The 25,776-nt window shown below is 44.0% G+C and overlaps 1 long non-coding RNA gene across 1 annotated transcript; it reads right to left on the bottom strand.

Annotated features, from left to right (window-relative positions):
- Positions 1-11: 11 nt before the first annotated feature.
- Positions 12-24,810, bottom strand: LOC141214448 (uncharacterized). Its single transcript, XR_012283675.1, has 3 exons — positions 24,743-24,810; positions 2,181-2,227; positions 12-598 (listed from the first exon to the last, which is right to left on the bottom strand). It is a non-coding gene; the product is annotated as an uncharacterized lncRNA (long non-coding RNA).
- Between the last annotated feature and the right edge of the window lie 966 nt (positions 24,811-25,776).

The following is a 25,776-nucleotide window of genomic DNA, read 5'->3' as shown; positions in this document are numbered from 1 at the left end:
TTTAGGCCCCCCAAAAATTGAAAATCAATGTAAAAAGTGTATTTTACTAGAATAAAAAAAATCAGGGTAATTGTTCAGTTGTATTGCCAGTTTTATAGCACGACCCGTAGCGATTTACGATCCCACAGGCCGATGAGCTACAATCTTCCTGAGAAAGGATTCATCAATGTATCAGATGCTTTCTTGCATGTTTCTACATGGAGCAATACACATATGTTCCATGTCCCTTCCTCTAAGAAACCTTCAATGAACCCTGATAGGATCTACAGAGAATAGACAAGACGTCCTTTACAGTGTTACACACTTACTCGATACTCAGTCTAATTTCATCATTCATTTTACTTTCTGCTTATAAATGCATTCATTAAAATAATGAATATCTGCATTGAGGACAGTAGAAGAACTAGTTTGTGTTTGTTCATCAAGATGCATTATCTTGGTTTCGTCTTGTAGGCAGAGTACTGGAGAGGTTGCTCCCGTCGTTCAGAGAGTTGCTCCGGTGCGGTGTTCTGTTTGTAGACTGACCGCTTTGTTGGTTTGCTATCAGGTGGTGAATCATATCGGTTATGAGATTGAGTTTATGATCCATTTGAGTTACCTACAAATGTATAAAAAAAAATTCTAACAAAGAGAATAGCATAGATACAGACCACACTCCATACACATTTCACACTACCCGTGAGCGCTGCCTGATATTGTAGCTTATCCATAACCAAATCAATGGGGCACTGAGTTGCAATACCAGACTCACCACATGGACAAGAGAGGCACAGTTTTGGGGAGAAATAAAGTAGATAGATCCCTTAATGCAATATTGGTTAGCCATTTAGACATTGTTGTTTTAATTGAAAACTAGAGTTGGTGCGATTCGTTTTGCAGCACTCGGTCCATCGGCCACGTCAGTAATCTTTGGATGCTGGACAGGAGTCTCAAGACCTGCCTTCTACCTTCCAATATTCCCTGCTTCTCTTTTGATTAGATGCATCTTTATAGTTACAGAATGATGCATATGTGACATTGCATCAGGCCGGCTAATCAGTAGAACAGCTGTGGATGCCGGCATGTAGGAGGTGGTTCTCAGGGCTCCGATGCAGCGGTCACAGATTATGGATGTGACTGATGGACTGGGTCCTGCAAATTGACTCGCACCAACCCTATTGGAAACCTTTGTCAGATTGAACTACTTAGTGAACTCAGAAAGAGCTTTCTGTCCACATCCATGAAAGTAGTAGCCAACACTTAAAGGGGTTTTCTACTACTCGGACATCTCCTTCTCCATATATATATTTTTGCCCTCAGTAAAATAATAACACCTATACTCCCCTCCAGTGTTTCAGCCGTTTCGGCATTGGCTCTCCTTGGGATCACGTGACATTGTTATGTCAAGTGATCCCTGCTGCCAATCAGCGCTGGCTTCACTCTCCTTGCCTCCAGTTATATCACATACCTGTACATCCGGAGGAAGTAAGAGCAGCAACAGCTCTCACTTTCTCTGGATGCATGCAAGTTGGCCAAAGGTGGAGAGAGTAAAGTCAGCGCTGATTGCCCTAAGGAATCATGAGACATAATGTCATGCTGTCACGCAAGGTGTGGGAAAGACTAAGTGCAACACAAAGGGAAAAGGGAAAGGGAACCCAGACTAGGGAAAGTGGGGAGTGGAGAACTCCTAGGCTGATCTAGTGTCACCCTGACTCCACTAATGTCCCTTTATTGGTTCTTCACCAATCGCCGCACGTGTACCTCGGCCTGTCTTTCCCTGGCATTAGGCTCAGGCTAGGGAACAGAAAGGATGAGCACTAGTTGATCCCCACTAAACACTAAAGACAACAAGGGGGGACAAACAAGGGAAAATCGCTTAGCTTTAGTCGACTCCAGACAAATCCGCACACGTTCTCTAGCACCAGAGAAGAAGCACTGCTCTTGCTCAAGCCTTCACAAGGGGTAATGAATATCGCCGGCACCTCCCTCTGTCTCACAACAGGTATTTATACATCCAGGCCAGAGTGTTAATTAGCCAGAGGAAGCTAGCCACTGGGTCCTAGAGATACATATTCTAAGAAGTTGTCTGTAAGGCCAAACGAAGAGATCTCCTGCAACCAACTGCAGGATGACTGTCTGTCACTTCTGACACACCCATGACACACGCAGTGGAATCTATGTTACATAGGGAAATCAGTTACCTGATCCAGAAAGAAACAGTGAGGGCTTCCCCAATGACTGGTCCAGTCTGTAGAGAAAGGAAAAAAATCACTGGTGTAATCAAAAAGTATTTTTATTGAAGAGAAATTCCACCCAAAACTTGCAAACTGCCTCTTCCAGTGCCACCTATTAGAAGTAGCAATCCTAAAACTCAATATCAACCTTTTAACAAGCCTTGCCACATGATTTAGGATAAATGGCAAACTAGAATCTCAATTTGCAGCCATGGTGTTCCGGGGTGTTGCCCCTCGGCAGTGCAAAGCATGAGATCTGATTTGGCTGTGTGAGAGACTTCAGAAGGAAAATCTTTACCCCTTAGATCCCAGTGAGGAGAGTGAAATGCCAGAGTAAGGAGGCTTATAAACCATGCAATGGCTCCCCGGGGAGCTTACGAGCCTCCTTACACTGGCATTTTTTAGACAAATCATCTTACTTTTCCTCTAAGGATTCAATTTTCTTCCTTTTTTTCTATTACTTTATCACTGTTGATGACTCCCACTGATTTGCTATAGCAATGAGATGTGCACATATATACATATATACAGTTGAAACCATAAGTTTACATACACTATATAAAAAGACACATATGCATGTTTTTCTCAATATCTGACATGAAATAAGAATAAACCTTTCCTGTTGTAGGTCAATTAGGATTACCATAATTTTTAATATTTGCCAAATGCCAGAATAATGAGAGAGAGAATGTTTTAAGGCATTTTTATTACTTACTGCAAAGTCAAAAGTTTACATATACTAAGATTACTATGTATTTAAACAATTCTCGACTGCCCATATGATGATGCCATGTGTTTGGAAGCTTCTAATAGTTTTTTGGGCAACATCTGAGTTAATTAGAGACACACATGTGGATGTATTTTAATGCACACCTGAAACACACTGCTTCTTTGTGTAGCATCATGGGAAAGTGTAAATAAATCAGCCAAGATATCAGGAAGAGAATTGTAGACTTGCACAAGTCTGGCTCATCCTTGGGTACAATTTCAAGATATCTGAAGGTGCCTCGTTCATCTGTACAAACAATTATATGCAAGTACAAACAAGATTGGAATGTCCAGCCATCATACCACTCAGGGAGGAGACGGGTTCTGTGTCCCAGAGATGAACGTGCTTTGGTCCGAAATGTGCATATCAACCGCAGGACAAAAGCAAAAGACCTTGTGAAGAGGATGGCAGAAGCTAGTAAGATTGTCAGAGTGACAATTCAGTGAAACGAGTACTGTATCAACATGGGCTGAAAGACCACTCTGCCAGGAAGAAGCCATTACTCCAAAAGAAAGATAAAAAAGCCAGATTAATGTTTGCAAATGCACACAGGAGCAAAGACCTTAATTTTTGGAGACATGTCCTGTGGTCTTATAAAACTAGAATTGAACTTTTTGTGCATAATGACCATAGTTAAGTTTGGAGGAAAAAGGGAGAAGATTAGAAGCCTAAGAACACCATCCCAACTGTGAAACAAGGGGGTGGCAGCATCATGTTGTGAGGTTGCTTTGCTGCAAGAGGGACTTGGTGCACATCACAAAATAGATGGCTTCATGAGAAAAGAAGATTATGTGGCAATACTGAAGCAACATCTCAAGACATCAGCCAGGAAGTTAAAGCTTGAGCAGAAATGGGTCCTCCAAATGGACAATGACCCGAAGCAAACTGCCAAAATGGTAACAAAGTGGCTTAACACGTTCGTGACCAAACCAATTTTTTTAAATCTGACCAGTGTCACTTTATGTAGTAATAACTCTGGAATGCTTCAACATATCCCATAGCTTTTGAGACTGTTTTTTGTGACACATGATACTTTATAATAATCATAAATTTAGGCTGATATGGTTTGCGTTTATTTATAAAAATATCAGAAACTTGGCAAAAAAGTTTTAAAAATTGCACTTTTCAAACTTTGAATGATTATGCCTTTGATCCCAATAGTCATACCACACAAAAACAGTAATAAATAACATTTCCCTCATGTCTGCTTTACATCAGCACCATTTGTAAAATGTTGTTTATTTTGTTAGCATTTTAGAAGATTTAAAACTGTAGTAGTTATTTTTCATTTTTTTCAAGGAAATTTACAAAACTTATTTTTATAGGGACCTGTTCAGTTTTGAAGTGACTTTGAGGCTACGTGCCCACTATGCATTTTTCAAGCGTTTTTGCTGCGGAATTTTCAAAGCGAAAACGCTTAAATGCTTGGTAATGCGTGCCCCATGGTCCTCAATGATAACCCGCATGTGCTGTGTGTTGGTATATGCAACAGTTGTGGACTTCTTTGTTTGCGTGAAGGAGGACTTTATGCTCATCTGACAGTAGATGGCGACGTTGTGTAAAGTTTCCTTGTTTACTGTATTGTAAAAGAAAAAAAGTCTCTCTTGTATTTTCTATTTTGTTCTTACTTCCTGGTGCAGTACTGTGTGACTGTGCGTTTTTTCCTTTACCTCATGTTCTGAGAAGTAAAAGCTTGTTATCCCATGTAATCTGCTCTGTGAAGTTTTATACTGCAACTGTGGGTATCCAGAAGCTGTGCAACACTGTGCACATGCTGCGGAAATTTATGCTGCGGATTAGCATTGCGGAAAAATCTGAAGCATATCCATTAATTTTGCGGAAACGCAGCGTAATTGCCGCCATTGACTTGCGTTGAATTGCATAATATCTTAATGACTACATGTACACATGTGGATATTAAGTGATTCAATGTGTGGATGGTACCCGGGTCTGGAGAAGAGGAGACTCTCCTCCAGACCCGGGTACCATAGTACCTGTAGTTAAAAAAGAATAAAATAAAAAACAACATTATACTCACCTTCTGATGGCCCCCAGTGTCCTGTATGGTGCGTCCGGTGTCTTCGGCGGCTCGTGGTGGTGTAAAAGGACCTTCCATGACGTCATGTAGTCATGTGACATTATCCATTGTCTGTCTTTCTAAAAGTGACAAAAGGAAGTGCAGCCATATCGGTTGTGACCTTTGAATTAATTTCTCAGAAACAGACAGTGAACAGTCATTTTGTCAGGATGTTATATCAATGACTAAGTCATTAGTTTCCAAGAAGCTGCTTTAAAATTGATAAACTACTTCTTCCTATTTTTGCAGCGCTGCAATATTGCCATCTTATTAGAGAAGAGCAGTTAAAGAGAATGTGTTATCAAAAAATAACCAATTGTTTAAATTACGTTTTTACATAAAATTTATTTTTTTCTTTTTACTTTTTTTTACTATAGTAACCATCTAAACTAAAAAAACACACCCACAGATCTTGCAATTATCACCCCGGCCAAAATTAGTTTCATATTTCCTGTTGTATACAGAAGATTTTTCAGCAGTTTTATTATCATTTTTCTTTTTTCCTCTCCTTCTTTCTCCCTTTTCGTGTGACATAGCTGTATGAGGGCTGGGGGAGTTTTTTTAGAGGAGAGCTGTAGTTTTGAATGACACCATTCATTTTACCCTACAATATACTGGAAAACTGGAACAAAAATTCCAAGTGAAGTTAAATGGGATTGCGTTTTTCATTGTTTTTGCTGCCGTATTTGGGTTTTGTTTCTAAGGTTTCATTGTGCAGTGAAAATGACCTGTGAACATGATTCTTCACGTCGAGCAAACTTGAAAAAACAGATATCAAACTTGTATAGTTTTATTTTGATGGTGAAAATATTTCAGCGATTCGGTCGATAGAGCTTTATGAGGGCTTGTTATTTGCTGAGGTTTTCATTAATAACATTTTTTGGGATCTATACGATGTTTCAATCCCACTTTTTCATGTACCAACATGGCAGCCATGGGGGCGGTCAGCAGGCTCATGGTTGCCACTGAAATCCATAAGCAGCACTTTCACTTAGTGAAGGGGAGTGGAAGGCAACATCCCATGGGCATCCAAAATGGTGAACCTCTGGGACATCGCACCTTAACTACCACGGTCTGGGATTTACTGCAGCATCTAAGTGTTTAACAGCAGCAACCAGAGCTGCTCTAATAGCGGCTTTTACAGACAAATACCGGCAGTATAACACAGCTGGAATCTGCAGGTATATTGCGGGTTGAGTTGCAGAGTCCACTCCACACACTTGCACCCAACATGCACTATACATGTAGGGCAGATAGGGGTTAAACAACAGATGACACGTTCCTTTTAAGCACTTAAGAATTTATTTATTTTTTACTTTGCAGATAGTATACTGACATATGCTTTGTACTTAAAGGGAATCTCTGCATTAGTTAATGTCTTTTTGTTAGAAGGGCCCCAATATGCTGACTAAAGTATGATCTGTTGCTGGCAATCTCAGCGATAAGCAATTTGTTGAAAAATCTGGCAACAAGCATTTAATTCTCCTGCACTGCCACCAAAAGAAACAGGAGGTACTGCACAGTTTCCATTGAAATCAATAAGCTGAGTATGTAATGAATGAAGTACTGGGACCTTTAAAGTGGGACTTACTCCATGTAACTGCTCTCTAGTCTGCATAAAATGGGTTCAGGTTTACAACGGAGAATCCCCACTATTAACCTGTATAGTGCCCCAAGTATGTGCAAGTGGTTTCTAAACCAGACAACCTCATTAAGTCTCATAACACCTTCGTCAATAAACAGGTATTCTCAAATTACTAAGTTGCTTTAATTAGTTAAACAGCATGAACATACGCAAGTTTGCCACTGACTAGCTTTTTCTATCTGCTGTCATTCTCCTTCAATGAGAGCTTTTATCTTACATAGTGTAAAGCTCATTTCCATGGAGTTCAGCCACTAGTAGACCTTGGTAGAGAGTGTGCAGTAGTCACATTCCAGGAGAAAAGTTAACTCCTAACATAGCGTTATCTCTGTCCAGCCCATTCATTTCTATACGCCAGTTAGCTGCTCCCTGCCTTCTCCCTTTTGGCTCTTGTGCTGAGCTTTATAGTTCTAATAATACTACAGCTCTGCTGCTCATCAGAGCTATCACTCAGGGAGAAGAGCCCGTCCTGCCAGAAATCAGGAAGTAGGGAGACTGCACAGCTCTGAGCTGCTCAAGAGATCACTTATGAAAATTCCTTTTAGGCGTCAAACATTTCCTTTGTTCAAATGGAAAGAATATAGATCTACATATTTTAGATTGTGTATGAACTACATGTCTGAAGTAAAAATAAATGATTCTAAATAAAAAAAAAAATATATATATATATATATATATATATACAGTACAGGCCAAAAGTTTGGATACACCTTCTCATTTAAAGATTTTTCTGTATTTTCATGACTATGAAAATTGTACATTCACACTGAAGGCATCAAAACTATGAATTAACACATGTGGAATTATATACTTAACAAAAAAGTGTGAAACAACTGAAAATATGTCTTATATTCCAGGTTCTTCAAAGTAGCCACCTTTTGCTTTGATAACTGCTTTGCACGGTCTTGGCATTATCTTGATGAGCGTCAAGAGGCAGTCACCGGAAATGGTCTTCCAACAATCTTGAAGGAGTTCCCAGAGATGCTTAGCACTTGTTGGCCCTTTTGCCTTCACTCTGCGGTCCAGCTCACCCCAAACCATCTCAATTGGGTTCAGGTCTGGTGACTGTGGAGGCCAGGTCATCTGGCGTAGCACCCCATCACTCTCCTTCTTGGTCAAATAGCCCTTACACATCCTGGAGGCGTGTTTGGGGTCATTGTCCTGTTGAAAAATAAATGATGGTCCAACTGAACGCAAACCAGATGGAATAGCATGCCGCTGCAAGATGCTGTGGTAGCCATGCTGGTTCAGTATGCCTTCAATTTTGAATAAATCCCTAACAGTGTCACCAGCAAAGCACCCCCACACCATCACACCTCCTCCTCCATGCTTCACGGTGGGAACCAGGCATGTAGAGTCCATCCGTTCACCTTTTCTGTGTCGCACAAAGACACGGTGGTTGGAACCAAAGATCTCAAATATGGACTCATCAGACCAAAGCACAGATTTACACTGGTCTAATGTCCATTCCTTGTGTTCTTTAGCCCAAACAAGTCTCTTCTGCTTGTTGACTGTCCTTAGCAGTAGTTTCCTAGCAGCTATTTTACCATGAAGACCTGCTGCACAAAGTCTCCTCTTAACAGTTGTTGTAGAGATGTGTCTGCTGCTAGAACTCTGTGTGGCATTGACCTGGTCTCTAATCTGAGCTGCTGTTAACCTGCGATTTCTGAGGCTGGTGACTCGGATAAACTTATCCTCAGAAGCAGAGGTGACTCTTGGTCTTCCTTTCCTGGGGCGGTGTAGCATGAACATGAAAAATGGCTATTTTATATTTCAAATCCATATTGAAATATAAACCAGACATCTCAGCATTTGTAGGTGTCTTACCTCAGTAGACTCTAGGGGTCATTAGTCCAGACATACTAAAGCATTAGGTTAAGTTTGCGAAGTCTGAGGTTTAATCTTTATTACTGAAGGGAATTAGCCTTTTGTATACTCTGTGTTTGTCATCCGATGTAGAACCAGAGACAGACGATTGCACAAAATTGTAAATAAAACTACAGACATATGATTTAAGATGGAGAAGCTTATTGTAGTACTAAAAATATAAGTGGCTATCTGAAACCCATTATGATGTATCCCACCTTTAATTAATATTCTAATTATATATTCTGTGTTAAGGTATACTTTATCTGTGAATGTATCTCACTGATACATAGCTTCTTAACACAATATACTCTCTGGGAAGAAAACCTTGTTCTGGTTTATAACCCAGTGTAGGATTTACTCTTATCTTACTCTTGGGACTGACTGACTCAATGGGCACAGACCAGAGGGTGCCCATCAGGTTAGATGTAATCAAGGAAACAATTATGAAATGTCCAGTATGCCAACATTCACAACAAAGACCTGTCCCCCATGTTGTTAGGGGTCAAATAGCCCGAGGTAAACTACCTGGACAAATTTGGCAGGTAGATTACATCGGCCCCCTTCCACAAGATGGAGGGTGTGTATATGTATGCACGGCTGTGGATACATACTCAGTGTATATGATGGCTTGTCCGTGTAAAACGGCCAATGCTAACAGTACCATTAAAACCATGGAAACCATAATATTATATTACGGTATTCCATTGCAAATTCAGAGTGACAATGGTAGTCACTTCAAGAACAGGAAACACCGTTAATAAGAATGATTACCCCCAATTTACAGATCATGCCTTTAAAAGCTACTACCACAGGACAGACAGTTCTCTATTGGGAACTAGAGCCAGGGGCTCTGGGATCTTATAGAGCCACCCCACAGGCAGCAGGACTAGATTTACACTCTCATGAGGAAATTAGATTAGAAATAGGGGTGGTAAAGGCAATCACAACTGCTATAGGATTACAAATGCCTCCTGAGCATTTTGGTCTTATAGCTCCAAGATCAGGTTTGGCCCTGAGAGGAATTCAAGTGATGGCTGGAGTGATAGATCAGGATTATCAAGGTGAAATCAAGGTACTCCTGTTGAATAGTGGGGATAGTGACTTGTTGATCCAAAAAGGAGACAGGATAGCTCAATTATTAATTTTACACCCTTACACCCGTACAGATGGTAAAACTCTTTGAACAGCTCGGCTTCAAAAGCAGGGCCTTGATCCGTCAGCATCTTATCTGGGTATCCATGGGGCCTGCAGAAGTATGCTTGAAACGTCCTTGCTGCAGTTTCTGCCATCAGATCCTTGATGGGGGCTACCACCAGGAACCGGGAGTAGTGATCCACCATGGTCAGGGCATAGGAGTATCCTGACCTGCTGGGTGACAGCTTGACATGATCCAGGGCAAAGATCTCCAGGGGCTGGGTGGTCTTGATGGACTGCAAGGGTGCTTTCTGGCTGCTGTAGTCTTTTCTTCTGAGGCTACAGGGTCCACAATCCCGGCACCATCTCTCTATGGAGCTCCGCATACCAACCCAATAAAACCGACTCTTCAGGAGGGTTTCCAGTTTCTTCCAGCCAAAGTGCCCTGCTCGATCGTGGTAGGCCTCCAACACCATCTGGATGTCTGTCCTGGGCACTACGATCTGCCATACCATCTCATGGGTCCTAAGGTTGACATACCTCCGGCACAGCTTCTCTCTATAGATGAACAGCCGGCTTCTCTCATTCCACAGTTGCTTGGCTTGTGGAGGAGCGTCCTTCTCCAGGGAGTAACCTTCCTGGGTTATCAGTTCTTTGATACGGCTGACAACCGGGTCGCTGTCCTGGGTCTCCTTCACAACTGCTATAGGATTACAAATGCCTCCTGAGCATTTTGGTCTTATAGCTCCAAGATCAGGTTTGGCCCTGAGAGGAATTCAAGTGATGGGAGGAGTGATAGATCAGGATGATCAAGGTGAAATCAAGGTACTCCTGTTGAATAGTGGGGATAGTGACTTGTTGATCCAAAAAGGAGACAGAATAGCTCAATTATTAATTTTGTCTATTCAGAAAATGAAAATAATCAAGGGAACAGCTCCTACAATAATAACAGTTGGAGGAGACAGAGGTTTTGGCTCCACTCATTTTCTGAATGATGGTGCAAAAATCTTGGTGAAGCAACCTGGAGATTAAGGTCCTCCAGAACCTGCAGAGGTGATCGCCCTAGGGGCAGACAATGTGTTAAAAGTGAAGAAGCCAGGACAAGAGAAGTGGGAACATGTTCCTGCAGACAGGTGTTATCTCAGAGACTAATGTATATATATTTCCATTTTAGACTCAAAATTGGAGATGGTGGATGATCGGTGTTACAGGCACGGTCCTTTTGGTCTCTGTCACTACCCAACCGTTATACAGAAGGGAAAGAGAAACGCCGGAGAAGGAGAATGAGGTTTTATGGAAAATTAAGCAGAATTTATGGAGTTACTTGGCGCAACTGACAAACATGAGCCATTTTTGTATGGCAAAGACTGCTACAGCTACAAATGTGTTGGAAACTTGTATGGTAGCTATACCAACCCCCTTACGACTGTGGACCAAATTGATAGGGGGATTTATCCAAGTTGAGAAGGTAGAAGAAGGAGATGTGCTTCAGAATTATACATACAACCCGTATTACGCTTGTATAAACTGTACTGGAGAAGATTTTATTACTGAAGATATGATCACTATAAAGACTCAAAAGATTGCATCTGCTGAGCTATGTTATCAAATGACTTGCGACCAAAATAAAATAGGTAAATGCCAGCAAATGAAAATAGAAAGAAAAACAGGGAATAATGAGATTGATATTATTTGTAGTTCCCGTACAGGTAAAGATTGTAAGAAAATAATGTCGGGGAAAATATGAAGTGTAATAATACAGTAACTTCCCCCTCATACATACAACATGCAAAATTGCCCAAGGGGTGGATGTTTTCTTGTGGGAATATAACTTTCCCATCTCGTAAAATTAAGCCTTCAAAAAGGGGATTTTTTTCGCTTATCAGAAAATTGTAATTATAACGTAAACTTACTAATTGAATCAGAAATTCTAGGAATATATTTGACAATGGTAGGATCCCCTGTCATAGCGGTATATGCTGCCCATACTGTAGGTAGATTATCTTTTCTTGTGGCTAGATCAATAAATATTACTAGTAGAGCTTTAGAGAATATATTATTGGATATACAAAGTTACCAAAAAGCAATTTTACAAAATAGGGCAACCATAGATTATTTGTTGTTAATTCATAATCATGGATGTCAAGAGTTTGGTGGGATGTGTTGTTTTAATCTGTCTGATCACAGCCAAGATTTGCAGTCTCAAATAGATCAGTTACAGGATGATGTTAATCACATCACACGAAGTGATGGTAAATGGTGGGACTGGTTATTTTCCTAGCTGCCTGATTTTGGGTACTTACGCTATATTTTAGGAGTAATTTTTGCAATAATTTGTGCATGTATTGCTTTATGTTGCTGTATACAATGTATTCCTTCTTTGTTATCTCTATGTCGCTCATCTGTTGAAGTTATTCCTTTGGGATATGGCGTTGGATATAAATAATATATGGTTTCCGATAACTGAGGGTGGATTGTAGTATGAACATGAAAAATGGCTATTTTATATTTCAAATCCATATTGAAATATAAACCAGACATCTCAGCATTTGTAGGTGTCTTACCTCAGTAGAGTAGGGGTCATTAGTCCAGACATACTAAAGCATTAGGTTAAGTTTGAGGTTTAATCTTTATTACTGAAGGGAATTAGCTCTTTGTATACGCTGTGTTTGCTAGAACCAGAGACAGACGATTGCACAAAATTGTAAATAAAACTACAGACATATGGCTTAAGATGGAGAAGCTTATTGTAGTACCAAAAATATAAGTGGCTATCTGAAACCCATTATGATGTATCCAACCTTTAATCAATATTCTAATTATATATTCTGTGTTAAGGTATACTTTATCTGTGAATGTATCTCACTGATACATAGCTTCTTAGCACAATATACTGTCTGGAAAGAAAACCTTGTTCTGATTTATAACCCGCTGTAGGATTTACTCTTATCATATGTAAACATTATGACAGAAGTAGAATGGTCCGTGAACAGGTCTTGTCCAGTATTGCTCATCTGTGATAGCTGGCCACTGTCGAGGGATTTGAATGTTGGACAACAACCTATGAACTTTCATGCTTACGTAATATTAGGTTGGGTAAGCATTTTTCTAAAGTATAAAGCTGTTGAAGAATTCAGTTATGGCAGAAGCATTGTGGGCCTTTGAAGAAGACGCTCTTCAAAGTGTAGGACCTAGGACGCATTCTCTGCCCATCGCTGAGCACTTCTCCAGCTGAAGTTTCCGGACAGATGATGTATATGGTACTAGGGAAATCTTTTTCTTCTTCTATCCAATAGTAAGTATGTAACCTTTATAAGTATTTAACCTTAGTAACCTTTAATCTACAAAAGTGTACGCAATATCATAATATCATACTATTCCTTTGATTCTGTATTTAATCTTTCAAATGATCTATTATAAATAAAATTGCGTTATATTACAAATGGTTGCCTTCTTTAAAGCCATATCCGAACCTTATTGCTAAAAACTTGGCAATACACATGGGCAACTTTCCCGTCTTGCTCTCATGAGGTACGCTGGAGCACAATTGGTGGAAATCACAGGTATGTGATTGTACAAATCTACCCGGTCAGGTAGTTTGTCTGGCCACTGATTCCTTTCTTCTAGAGGTAAAGTCTTCAGCCGGTCTATGACGATATTGTTCATCTTTTCACATAGACCATTGGTTTGAGGATGTTACGGCGTAGTCCGAATCTTCTTACACCCGTACAGATGGTAAAACTCTTTGAACAGCTCGGCTTCAAAAGCAGGGCCTTGATCCGTCAGCATCTTATCTGGGTATCCATGGGGCCTGCAGAAGTATGCTTGAAACGTCCTTGCTGCAGTTTCTGCCATCAGATCCTTGATGGGGGCTACCACCAGGAACCGGGAGTAGTGATCCACCATGGTCAGGGCATAGGAGTATCCTGACCTGCTGGGTGACAGCTTGACATGATCCAGGGCAAAGATCTCCAGGGGCTGGGTGGTCTTGATGGACTGCAAGGGTGCTTTCTGGCTGCTGTAGTCTTTTCTTCTGAGGCTACAAGGTCCACAATCCCGGCACCATCTCTCTATGGAGCTCCGCATACCAACCCAATAAAACCGACTCTTCAGGAGGGTTTCCAGTTTCTTCCAGCCAAAGTGCCCTGCTCGATCGTGGTAGGCCTCCAACACCATCTGGATGTCTGTCCTGGGCACTACGATCTGCCATACCATCTCATGGGTCCTAAGGTTGACATACCTCCGGCACAGCTTCTCTCTATAGATGAACAGCCGGCTTCTCTCATTCCACAGTTGCTTGGCTTGTGGAGGAGCGTCCTTCTCCAGGGAGTAACCTTCCTGGGTTATCAGTTCTTTGATACGGCTGACAACCGGGTCGCTGTCCTGGGTCTCCTTCCAACTGTAATGAGGTAACGGGTTTAGTGTCTTACCGCGATACCTCCTGGAGGTGCGCTGCTCGTGTACCATCCCATTTCTGTGGAAGGCAGGTAGCTCAATCTCCTCCAGGTCATCCACTTCTTCTTCATTGTCCGACTGGTGAGGCATTCTGGACAGGGCATTGTCGTTGGCGTTCTTGTGGCCTGTCCGGTATTTGATGGTGAACTGATAGTTTGACAGTCTGGCCATCCAACGCTGTTCCATTGCTCCCAAATTGGCTGTCTCTAGATGCGTCAAGGGGTTGTTGTCAGTATAGGCCGTGAACTTAGTGGAGGCCAGGTAGTGCTTGAATCGTTCAGTGATGGCCCAGACCAAGGCCAGGAGCTCCAACTTGAAGGAGCTATAGTTTTCTGGATTCCTCTCGGTAGGACGAAGCTTCCTGCTGGCATAGGCTATCACCTTCCTTTTGCCATACTGCTTCTGGCTTAACACAGCTCCTAGTCTCTCGTTGCTGGCATCAGTGTACAGCAGGAAAGGTTGGCTGTAGTCAGGGTAGGCCAGGATTTGTTTGCCAGTCAGGATCTCTTTCATCACTGCAAAGGACTCAGCCTGTTCTTTACCCCACTGGAAGGGGGATTTTGCCTCTGTTGGACTGTCCTACCAGGAAATCTTGCAAAGGCACTGCCTTCTTGGTGTAGTCCTTTACAAATCTCCGGTAGTACCCGACCAGTCCCAGTAACTGATGTACCTCCTTGAGATTCTTCGGTTCTGGCCATTTCTGGATGGCTGTGACCTTAACCGGGTCTGGTGCTACGCCTTCTGGACTGACGATGTGCCCCAGCTACTGAACCTTCTGTTTAAGCAGGTGGCACTTGGAAGGTTTCAATTTCATCCCATACCGGACAATGCTTCAAATACCTCCGCCAGGTGCTTCAAATGGTCCTCATAAGTCTTGGAGTAAACTATTACGTCATCCAGGTATAGCAGCACGGTCTCGAAGTTACGGTGTCCCAAACAGCACTCCATCAATCTCTGGAACGTTCCAGGGGCATTGCAGAGTCCGAACGGCATGCTGTTGAACTCGCAGAGTCCCATCGGGGTAGTGAAGGCCGTCTTCTCCCGGTCCTCCTCAGCAACTGCTACTTGCCAGTACCCACTAGTGAGGTCAAGGGTAGAAAAGTAATTTGCAGACTTTAGTGCAGCCAGGGATTCCTCTATATGGGGTAAAGGGTATGCATCTTTATGTGTTATGCGATTTACCTGTCTGTAATCTACACACATCCTCATGCTTCCATCCTTTTTCCTGACCAGGACCAGGGGAGCTGCCCAAGGGCTACAACTATCTCTTATTACCCCTGCTCTCTTCATATCATGCAACATTTCCTTCTCTTTTTGGTAGTGTGCTGGTGGTATGGGTCTGTAACGTTCTTTGATGGGTGGATGGTCACCTGTGGGTATATGGTGTTGTACCCCTTTAATCCTCCCAAAATCAAGTGGGTGTTTGCTGAATACCTGTTCGTATTCCTGGACCACCCTGTGTACACCTTGTTTTTGATGGACAGGAGTGGCGTCAGTCCCAATATGGAGCTGTTGACACCAATCCTCCACCTGGGTTTCGGAGTCATTGTCCTCCACAGTGTCTGATGAGGTCAAGAACTATACTGTGTGTATGGCATCATCATTCACAGTATACAACCGGGCAACAGTGGCGTATCTTGGTAATTTAACTTCGTCCTCCCCACAATTTAGGAGACGTACGGGTACCCTCCCATTGCGTGCATCAACCACCCCTCTGGCAGTTAAGAGTGTAGGTTTGTGCTCTGAGCCAATGGGCTCCACTACCGCCTGGTAGTTCTGTCCTTGAGACCTATTGCTGCCCTACACCAAATCAGCATTTCACTCATCGGGGGAATCACAATGGGTATCGGGTCTGTCACCCGTACATTACCGATCTCACCACCTGTTAGCTTTACCTGTTGCTGGTACAGGAGGGCTCGTATCTCTCTCTGGAGCACCTTCCTCTGCCCTGGTTTGGCAGTGTCAGCAATCTGTTGGAGCAAAAACAACACTTCTCCCAGTTACCAACAATATTTGTACCAAGTATCATATACAAGTCTGTATCACCAGGATTAGACTCCACTACAATCAGTCCTTGGTCTTTTAGTTCCGCTCTCCCCACCTTCACTGTCACATCCTTAAACCCTACTAGGTTAAGAGAAAGGCCGTTAGAGGGATACACAGAGAGGTTCGGGCTGGTGGCTGGAGTTCATCTACAGACCAGTACCTTTTGTAGAGGACATCAGGTATGATGGTTACCTGCGAGCCGGTGTCCAGCAGGGCAGGTGTCGCAATGCCATCCAGCACAATGGACAGGAAAGGTCTTCCTCACACGAACCGATGGTACCAGTTTCATAGGCCTGGTTGATTTACTCCTGGGTGTCGGCCCTCGGCCCCAGGGTTTGCTCGTTTAAAGGACAGTTCTGCGCTCTGCGACCTGCCTTGTGGCAGCGGTAGCAGATGAAGTCTCCTGTAGGGCGACGTTGGTCGTTGGTCCTCCCACGGGGTGGTGTTGTCCTCCTCCGGGGTGACGTTGTTCTCCTACGGGGTGGCTTTGTCCTCCTTCTTCTCCTCATCCAGGGGACATCTTCAGGGCTGTCGGCCAGTAGGATCCTTCCTTCCGGCTCAGGCTCCGTCTGTAGCTGCAGGGTGCTCAGGACAGTGGCCAGGGTTTTACTTAACTGGCGCACTTCAGAGCGTAGTCTGTCCAGCTCGCTACGAGGCACTGTTTGCATTTTTGTTTCAGCCGTTAATGAAGGAGCAGTGGGCGCTGTGGGCACTGGGGTGGCCCCACCCTGGTAGCGCTGGATAGCAGTATCTGTTGTTTCCACGGACTGCAGACCCTTTATAGCCATGTCCTTAAGGGTGTCAAAGTTGGCATCTGGATGATCTAAGGTCCACCACCGTACAGTTCTGCTCTCCTCCTGGGACCTCAACCCCCGGATGAACTGTTCCGTCAGCATTTTATTTTTATCTTGCATGCTGGCTGGACTAACCTGTTTCAGGGCCCCAGAGCCGTGGAGTACTCAGCAGCCGGGCCTATGGATGCTTGCGGGGGATATTATGGTGGCTGTCCCGGTCCGTGGCCCAGGGAGGTCAACAAAAGGGGAAATATTTACAGGGGATTATAAGAGTTTGTGACGCCACCTGTGGATTGCGGCTAAAGGGAGCCACCGCTGCGGAGAAGTCCTCTGAGGCAGATGTTAGGGCAGCTTATGATGGAACGGCTCCCCACAGGTGGTGCGGGCCTCAGGGCAGCGTGGGGGGTAATGTTTAGCAGTGCAGGGGAGAGACAGCCAGGGCGGTTCAGGAAGAAATGACAGACACTCACACGGGGGTGCGCTTCGGTACCTTTACTGGTGTCGGTGTGGTATGGTCCAGGGTACTCGGTAGGCAGGGTGCATTTCTGGACTCTCCCCAGTGAGCGGGTATAGGGCCTCCTGATCCGTCGCTTCCACTTGCTAAGCTTCTGACCTGCCTGGAGCAGGGCATGGCTTAATTACTGTCTCTCTCTCTTGCACCTGCTGACCTGGTGGTAGGGCCTTCTCTTGGAGATCACTCTCCCTGGACACTGGGGCCTCCGTGACTCCTAGCCCTGGTGCTGTAGTCAGCGTTGATCGACCTGGGACTTGTAGTCCTCCAGGTGTCCGGTGATCCCTACTGGGTATGAAGGAACCCGGAAGGCGCGGACCCGATGTCCGGTATATATTTCGGGGTGAGCCTGGTACGCTCCTCTGCCCCCTCAACTCCTCTCTACTTTTCTCTTTGCCGTCAGCCACACTCGGGGCCCTAACTCCTCATTCGTGCCGTAGGCCTTGGCTCGCCTAAGCACAGCAGCCAGCGTGCTGCCTCTTCACTGGTCTAAGTGCCAGCACACTCTCTCACAACTCCGAACTCAGCTCCTGGCTTCACCTTCCCTATGTATATGTCCCTAATGGGCTCCCTCAGCTGGTGTGAGGTGGAAGGGTGGAAGTGTATGAATGTAGTGAGGGCCTCTTGTGGAGAAGTCAATCCATGCACCCAACTGGGTTGTGTGGCACCTAGGCGTAGCAGGACGCCACATATGGGCTGTAGTCAGGACATGGTAGGAGCCCATACATTCTGCTGCCTCCAAGAATATATACTTGGTAGGAGCCTACAGATTCTCCTGCCTCCAATAATATATACCTGACAGGAGCCCATACATTCTGCTGCCTCCAATAATATATACCCGACAGGAGCCCATACATTCTGCAGCCTCCAATAATATATACCTAACAGGAGCCCATTCATTCTGCTGCCTCCAATAATACATACCCGACAGGAGCCCATACATTCTGCTGCCTTCAATAATATATACCTGACAGGAGCCCATACATTCTCCTGCCTCCAATAATATATACGTGACAGGAGCCCATACATTCTGCTGCCTCCAATAATATATACCCGACAGGAGCTCATACATTCTGCTGCCTCCAATAATATATACCTGACAGAAGCCCATACATTCTGCTGCCTCCAATAATATATACCCAACAGGAGCCCATACATTCTGCTGCCTCCAATAATATAAACCAGACAGGAGCCCATACATTCTGCTGCCTCCAATAATATATACCTGACAGGAGCCCATACATTCTCCTGCCTCCAATAATATATACGTGACAGGAGCCCATACATTCTGCTGCCTCCAATAATATATACCCGACAGGAGCTCATACATTCTGCGGCCTCCAATAATATATACCTGACAGAAGCCCATACATTCTGCTGCCTCCAATAATATATACCCAACAGGAGCCCATACATTCTGCTGCCTCCAATAATATATACCCGACAGGAGCCCATACATCCTGCTGTCTCCAATAATATATACCTGACAGGAGCCCATACATTCTGCTGCCTCCAATAATATATACCTGACAGGAGCCCATACATTCTGCTGCCTCCAATAATATATACCTGACAGGAGCCCATACATTCTGCTGCCTCCAATAATATATACCCGACAGGAGCTCATGCATTCTACTGCCTCCAATAATATAAACCTGACAGGACCCCATAGATTCTGCTGCCTCCAATAATATAAATCTGACAGGACCCCATAGATTCTGCTATCTTCCAGAATGTATGGGCTCCTTCCAGGTCCTGACTACAGCCCATACATTCTGGCTGGCTCACTAGTAAAGACGCTAGAATGCATGGGCTCCTTCCAGGTCCTGCAGTCAGGACCTGGAAGGAGCCAATACATTCTAGTTTCCACCCGAAAATGATGATGTGTGCACACACCCTTAGGGTGACTCGTCACACCCAGTGCCATGGAAAAGTTTAGCAGTTGCCCAATCAGATTCCATAGGTCATAGCAGACAAGAGAGTGAGTTGCACATGTGCGACCATCTCTCCTCTGATAGTGGTGCGAGGCAATGCCCCATTACTGTCACACAAACACAAAAAAAGTATATGGCTCAATGTGCCTGACAGAAGCTGCTTTGGAGGTTGTAATGGCCCCCTTATCATTTGGGCTCCTGTGCAGCTGCACAGGTTGCACCAATCATTTGTCCGTCGCTGGTCCTATATATATACTGCAGATTAGCATCTCGTTTCAGGTGACGGTCAGAAGTTTATCTCAATGGGTGGCAAAATATTGCCCTGTGAGATGCCCGCCTAAAAATTCTGCCTTAGAATGGGACCGAGTGTGTGAAGTGGGATCAGGAGCTGTACCTGGTTCACACACAGTAAACGCTGACTGTCACACAGCTGGCATCTGTCTCAAACAGCAATTGCCGGCGCTAAGCATCAAATGCAGCTGTTAACCATTTAGATTATGCTGTCAATTTCTGACAGCGGCATTTAAATGGAGAAGTTACTGCTAAAGCGATTGTGGGGTACCGATAAGCTGCCGGAGGCCAAGGGAAGGCCTGATCCACTGCCATTTAGGCTTTCCAGTCACATTAAGAGGTGGGAAAAAATATATTGTTCACCCTTCTCGATTTATGGCAGTCCGTGGACATCGGACTGAACTCGGATGTCTACCGAGTGAGATTAGATGTTTTCCACGGACCCATAGACTTGCATTGCCAATTTTGATCCAACACTCGGATGAAAATATGACATGTCACCAATTTATTTTTTTTTCTCCCTCGGATGACTGGGTCAAGTGCACAGCCCAATATAATAACATGGATACGAGGGCTATCCGTGAAAACCAAGGATAACACTCGTCCGATATAATAGGTCGTATGCTCAAACCCTTGCTCTGATTCATTCTCATCTGGACTACTGCAACTCTACTAAATATTCTCCCTTTTACTAAACTCTCCTCTCAAATCCATCCTAAATGCGTCAGCGGGGCTCATATTTCTGTCCAGCTGTTACACCGATGCTTCCACCCTGTTTCAGTCATTGCACTGGTTGCATCTGCTAAAGAGTACAATATAAACTTATCAATATCACCCACAACACTCTCCACAGTTCTGTACCACCCTGCATCTCCTCCCTCACCTCTGTCTACCACCCTATCTCCGTTTTCTGTTATGCTAATGACTGTATCCTGACATGCTCTATAATCCAAACCTCCCACTCAAAATCTTCTCTCATGCTGCTCCAGTTCTCTGAAATGCATTACCCCAAACAATCTGGTTAATTCCCAGTATCCACAGTTTTAAATGTGCTCCAAAACCACATTTCTTTAGACTAGCCTATCACAGTACCTCACTAATCTAATCATTGCCCGTTCTCTCTTCTTAAATTCTTAGAATCTTGTACCTTCTGTCATCTATTCTCAACAATCCGTGCACTCAGTAGCACTTTGTATCTGTCCTTATACAGGTACTGACTGATGACTGGTTCATGAAGCGTTATGTGAATACCCCTATTTATTAGAATGACGACTGGACTATACAATACAAGCCCCTTTTGCTCATCCTGCTATTTTCTAATAGATTGTAAGCTCTTGCGAGCAGGGCCCTCACTCCTTTTAGTTTTTGTTGAATTATGTGTTACGATGTAATGTCTGATATTGTTTTTACAAGTATTGTAAATTGCTGCGGAATATGTTGGTGCTATAAAATAATTATTATTTGCACTCATGTATATTTAGAATATGGAAATTATTTTTTATATTCTAGAGTACTGATATAGCAGCCGCCATATGCTGTGCTATGTTAATAGTGGAGCGCACCACATCACTGTGCGCTAGTAGTGGACTACAGCTGTCTTATTAGTGGCTGCTACATCTGGATTTAGAATATTGTAAGCGTTAATTAATAATATGGAGAAAAAAATGTCTCTGGAGCTCTACACCACGGGCGGACCCTGGGAACTTATTGTAAAAATGTGAATCCTATTCCTGGGAGTACAGCAGTGTTTCTTTACACCTGAATATCTGACAAAAGAGAGAAGTACTGCATAAGGCTAAGTGCCCATGCTACAGAAATGCTGCATCTACCTGGCAGGAAGAAAGGATGCGGATTTTACATGCGTTTTTCTTGCCAGGTAGAAGCGTTTGTCAAGCGTTTTTGCATGCATTTCTGCATGCGGGTTATCAAGCGCTTTTCCAAGCGATATTAGCATTGCTTATAAAAGTGCTTGACAATTTGGTCACACTATGTAAATCCATGCAACCGGCATGAATTTATATAGTGTGGCCAAGTTAATAGTTAAAAAAAAGAATAACAATGGTAAAAAATAAAAAAAACATTATACTCACCTTCTGATGGCCCCCGGTCATTTCTCCGCTGCGTCCTGTCTCTTGTACGGCTCGCGGTGGTGTGAAAGGACCTTTCAGGACGTCATTTAGTCATGTGACAGGTCACGCGACGTTCTATGGTACCCGAGTCCCCTCTTCTCCAGACCCGGGTAACATCCGCACATTGAATCGCTTAATATCCGCATGTGCACATGTAGTCATGCGGATATTAAGCGATTCAATGCAAGTCAATGGCGGCAATTACTCTGCGTGTCCGCAAAATTAATGGACATGCTGCGTATTTTTCCGCAATGATAATCCGCAGCGGAAATTTCCGCAGCATGTGCACAGCACATGCGGATTATCATTGGGGACCATGGGGCAGGTATTACCAAGCGTTTTTTTAAGCGTTTTCGCTGCGGAAATTTGGCGGCAAAAACGCTTGAAAAACACATAGTGAGCACGCAGCCTAACTCTTCAAAGGTGTTGTCCATGATCTGAAACTTGTGTTTTTTGTCTAAAAACAGCACCACAACCTGTCTACAGGTTCTGTGTGGTATTGCAGCTCAGCTCCATTTATTTCAGTAGAGCTGAAGTCCAATGCCAGTCACAATCTATGGACAGATGTGATATTGCTTTTGAAAGAAAACAATAATGTTTTTCTAATCCTGTATGTGAAGATCTGAGGTTGTGGGTTGCAATAATCACTAAGACAAGTTAACGATGCAACAATAGTTCATCTCTTATGACTCGCCCCCTGGGCCGTGGGGCACGCGGAACCGGGCAATAGGGAGACGCTGGGAGTAGTAATGGCGGCCTGGTCCCGCGGCTCAGGGTGGTCAGACCAATGGTAGTCTTCTACTTTAGATAATGTCCGACTACGCCACCCGTGGATTGCGGTTATTAGGAACCGCCGCTGGGGCTGATGATATATGCAGCTGGGATGGTGTGACTCCCCATGGGAAGAGTGCGACCCCAGGGCAGTGTAGTGAATGGTGGGAGTGATGGTGGTGAGAGTCCCAGTACCGGTAGTGCTGGAGGCGCAAAGGAGCACACAGACAACAAGTTACTGTCCAGGGTCTTTACTCACAGTTCATGTGCTCCGGGTCACTTCGGCACCAGTAGTGACCGCCCGAGCCGTGCTGCGTCCACCAGGTGTGGGGCTCGGTCAACTCCCAGGCAGTTCAGAAGTATGGCTCAGGACCCCCTTTTGTCCTTTCTCTGGCCTGCCTCACCAGTGACCCACTTTTGTCCAGCTGCCGCGGACCTGTGCGGTTAAACGTGGGCCCCGTCCTCCGCTGTCCTATATGGTGCCTTCCTAGCAGGTTTGATGAGGTGTTGCACCAATAAATCATCACGACGACCGGTCTTTGGCTGAGGGTAGTTTCTCCTCCACCAACTTGGGATCCGGTACCCTTAATCTGCCTGACCCTTCACCCTGTATTCTCGTGGGTTCTTAGGGTCCCTTCCACCTTCTTGTTCCTGAGCCCTTCTGTTTCTCTGTCTCTTCTTCTCCCTTTCTGTTCCTTCCTGTTCTGTCTTCTCCTCCTTCCCTTGGCCTCTTCTCCAGGCCCACTTCTCCTTCTCCTCTCAGGCCCTGGCCTTTTCTCTAGGCCTGCCTCTGGAGCAGCACTCAGCCTGAGCTGCTGCTCCCTGTCAGCTCTCCTCTCAACCTCTCCTCACAGACTGAACTGAACCAAGACCTAAGATGGTGCCCACCTTTTATACCTCCCTCTGACCATGAGCCCAGGTGACCAGCAACCAATGGGCTCCTTCCTATGCCCAGAGACCCACCCCTATCTGCTCCTACACCACTGGGTTTTCCTCCCCCTCCCCACTCCAGCCAGGGACAGATGCTGTCGTGCCTGCACTTCTGTCTAGTGGGAGCACCGTTGAGCTGTCCCTCGGAAATGGGGTGTGTGTGGTGCATGCAGCTTACTGAGTCCTGGTCCACACTCCATCCTTACCCGGGAGTGGAATATCACACCTCTGGTTTGAGGTGCAATACCCCTGTAGCGGCCGAACCCTCGGGGTGCTACACTTACATCAAAGGTTTTACTACGACTCTAGGTAAATGGCCAAAATACATTGTCCCCAGTGCACAAGATACCCTTCCTGGGGCGGTAGTTCAACTGCCTTTGTACCAGGCGATACTCACTGTTTCCCAACTTTTGGTTGGCTCACAGATTTCGTATCGTCAACCAGTATAGTTTGTATTCACATTCCTCGCTCCTCCAGACGACAAGATAAAACGATAGAAACACAGGTATCCAGTAGCAACAGTCCTTAAGAAAGTTCATCAAATCCAGACGACAGATTCCACAACTGTAGCACATTTATCCAGCCCAGTGATCAACCGATCTTCAAACTCCATAGGCCATTCATCCATGGATCCAGGATCTCAGCCTAGATCCTTTCCCTTCAACGTCATTTCACCAACTTCCTAAACATGGGGCTTTTTTTCCTCCCTTCATGGGAGCATTTGAGGGTCATCAGAGAGGTTCACATACAGCAATTTGAATTGGTTTTAGAAATAATATTTTTCTTTCATATATTTTCACGTTTTGGGTGCAGTTTTTGTTTATGTCCTAGATCATATTTATGACTTTTTAGCATTGTATAAATAAAGGTTACATTTTATTATTAGATCCCTTTATGATTTCTGACTTTTTGAGACCTCTATATAAATTTGACAAATAACCTGCAGATTAACTGCATATCTGCAGGTCAATAGCCATTCTTTCACGTGACAGGTTCCCTTGTAGGGTTGTCGTATGAATGCAATCCTTAATAAACCCAATCCTGTCTATGCTATATATACCCTTGTCCAGATCTATATTATAAAAGTATACAGTTGACATCTATCTGATGGATACATTTTTTGGCCAAACCTGTTTTCTAGCTTGCACGTTATATTCATGCTGCAGTGTGGACTTACTTTACAGAGTGTTTTTTATAGCAGCGTGCTTTAGTAGAGGCATTTCCATGGGGATTTTTCACTTGATGTGATATGCATGTAACATTTTACTGTATATGCCGTGCTGCCAATGTGGTTTTCTGTAAAAAGATGTAGTAAATTAATTATTAAAACACTGCGCTACGACAGCCATCAATTACATCCCATAATGATACAATAACCAGTACAGTTCTATTATCCTCATTAGACAGTGGTGTACACAGTTTATTGTATAGACCTTTGCTGCACAATGGGACAGTGTTCATTTATGTAAAATAATCCATAGATGTGGGACAGGTCCATAGGGATATGTACAAACACCCTCCATATAAATGTGCATATATAAGCTAACACTGCCCCCCTACAGCTTCAGTGGCTGATCTCAGGTGCCCACAGGGAATCAGTGCCCATGTATTGTTATTAGACTTCCATTGTAGTCTTTATTAACACATCTACAACCCTTTGTATTATTCTGAACCTCCATAGAAGTGAATGGAGAAAGCCTATCATGCACAGCCACTTCTATGTTCATATTAACTAGAGATACAGCCTTATCTCGATAGCTGTGGGGGGCTACAGAGGTGGAGCCAACATCTATTAGCCATTTATGGCTTATTCGGTGGATATATCTGAGAGGGAAATAACCCTTTAATTGGGTTATCCACTACTAGACACCAACTATTGATGGGCCAAGGGAGGTGAGAAATCTAAAAGAAATTGATATCTCCAGACCAGCGCTGCATACCCCACCGGTTACATGAGGTTAACAACCGGTGGGGGCAACGCAAGAGTGTTGCAGCTTCTGTTTGGTTGCAGCATTCATATTTCATCTAAGCCAGAAGAAGTAGTGCTCACATGACACCCCTGCCTGATGTTGATGTCAGAATAATGGCGGGATACACAACAATGAGTATAAGAGGGCACTGGTTTGGGAGGTGATTTGGAGGTGATTTGGGGATTTTTTAATATTTTCTCCTTCCTAGGTCCACAAATCAAACCCTACAAGTTCCAGGGAA

This window comes from Phyllobates terribilis, unplaced genomic scaffold, assembly GCF_046119375.1.
Source record: "Phyllobates terribilis strain yellow unplaced genomic scaffold, ASM4611937v1 Scaffold_218__1_contigs__length_3293367, whole genome shotgun sequence".
NCBI classification, from domain to species: Eukaryota; Metazoa; Chordata; class Amphibia; order Anura; family Dendrobatidae; genus Phyllobates; species Phyllobates terribilis.
Note: the sequence above shows the minus strand (reverse complement) of the source record. Positions and strands in the feature narration are given on the sequence as shown.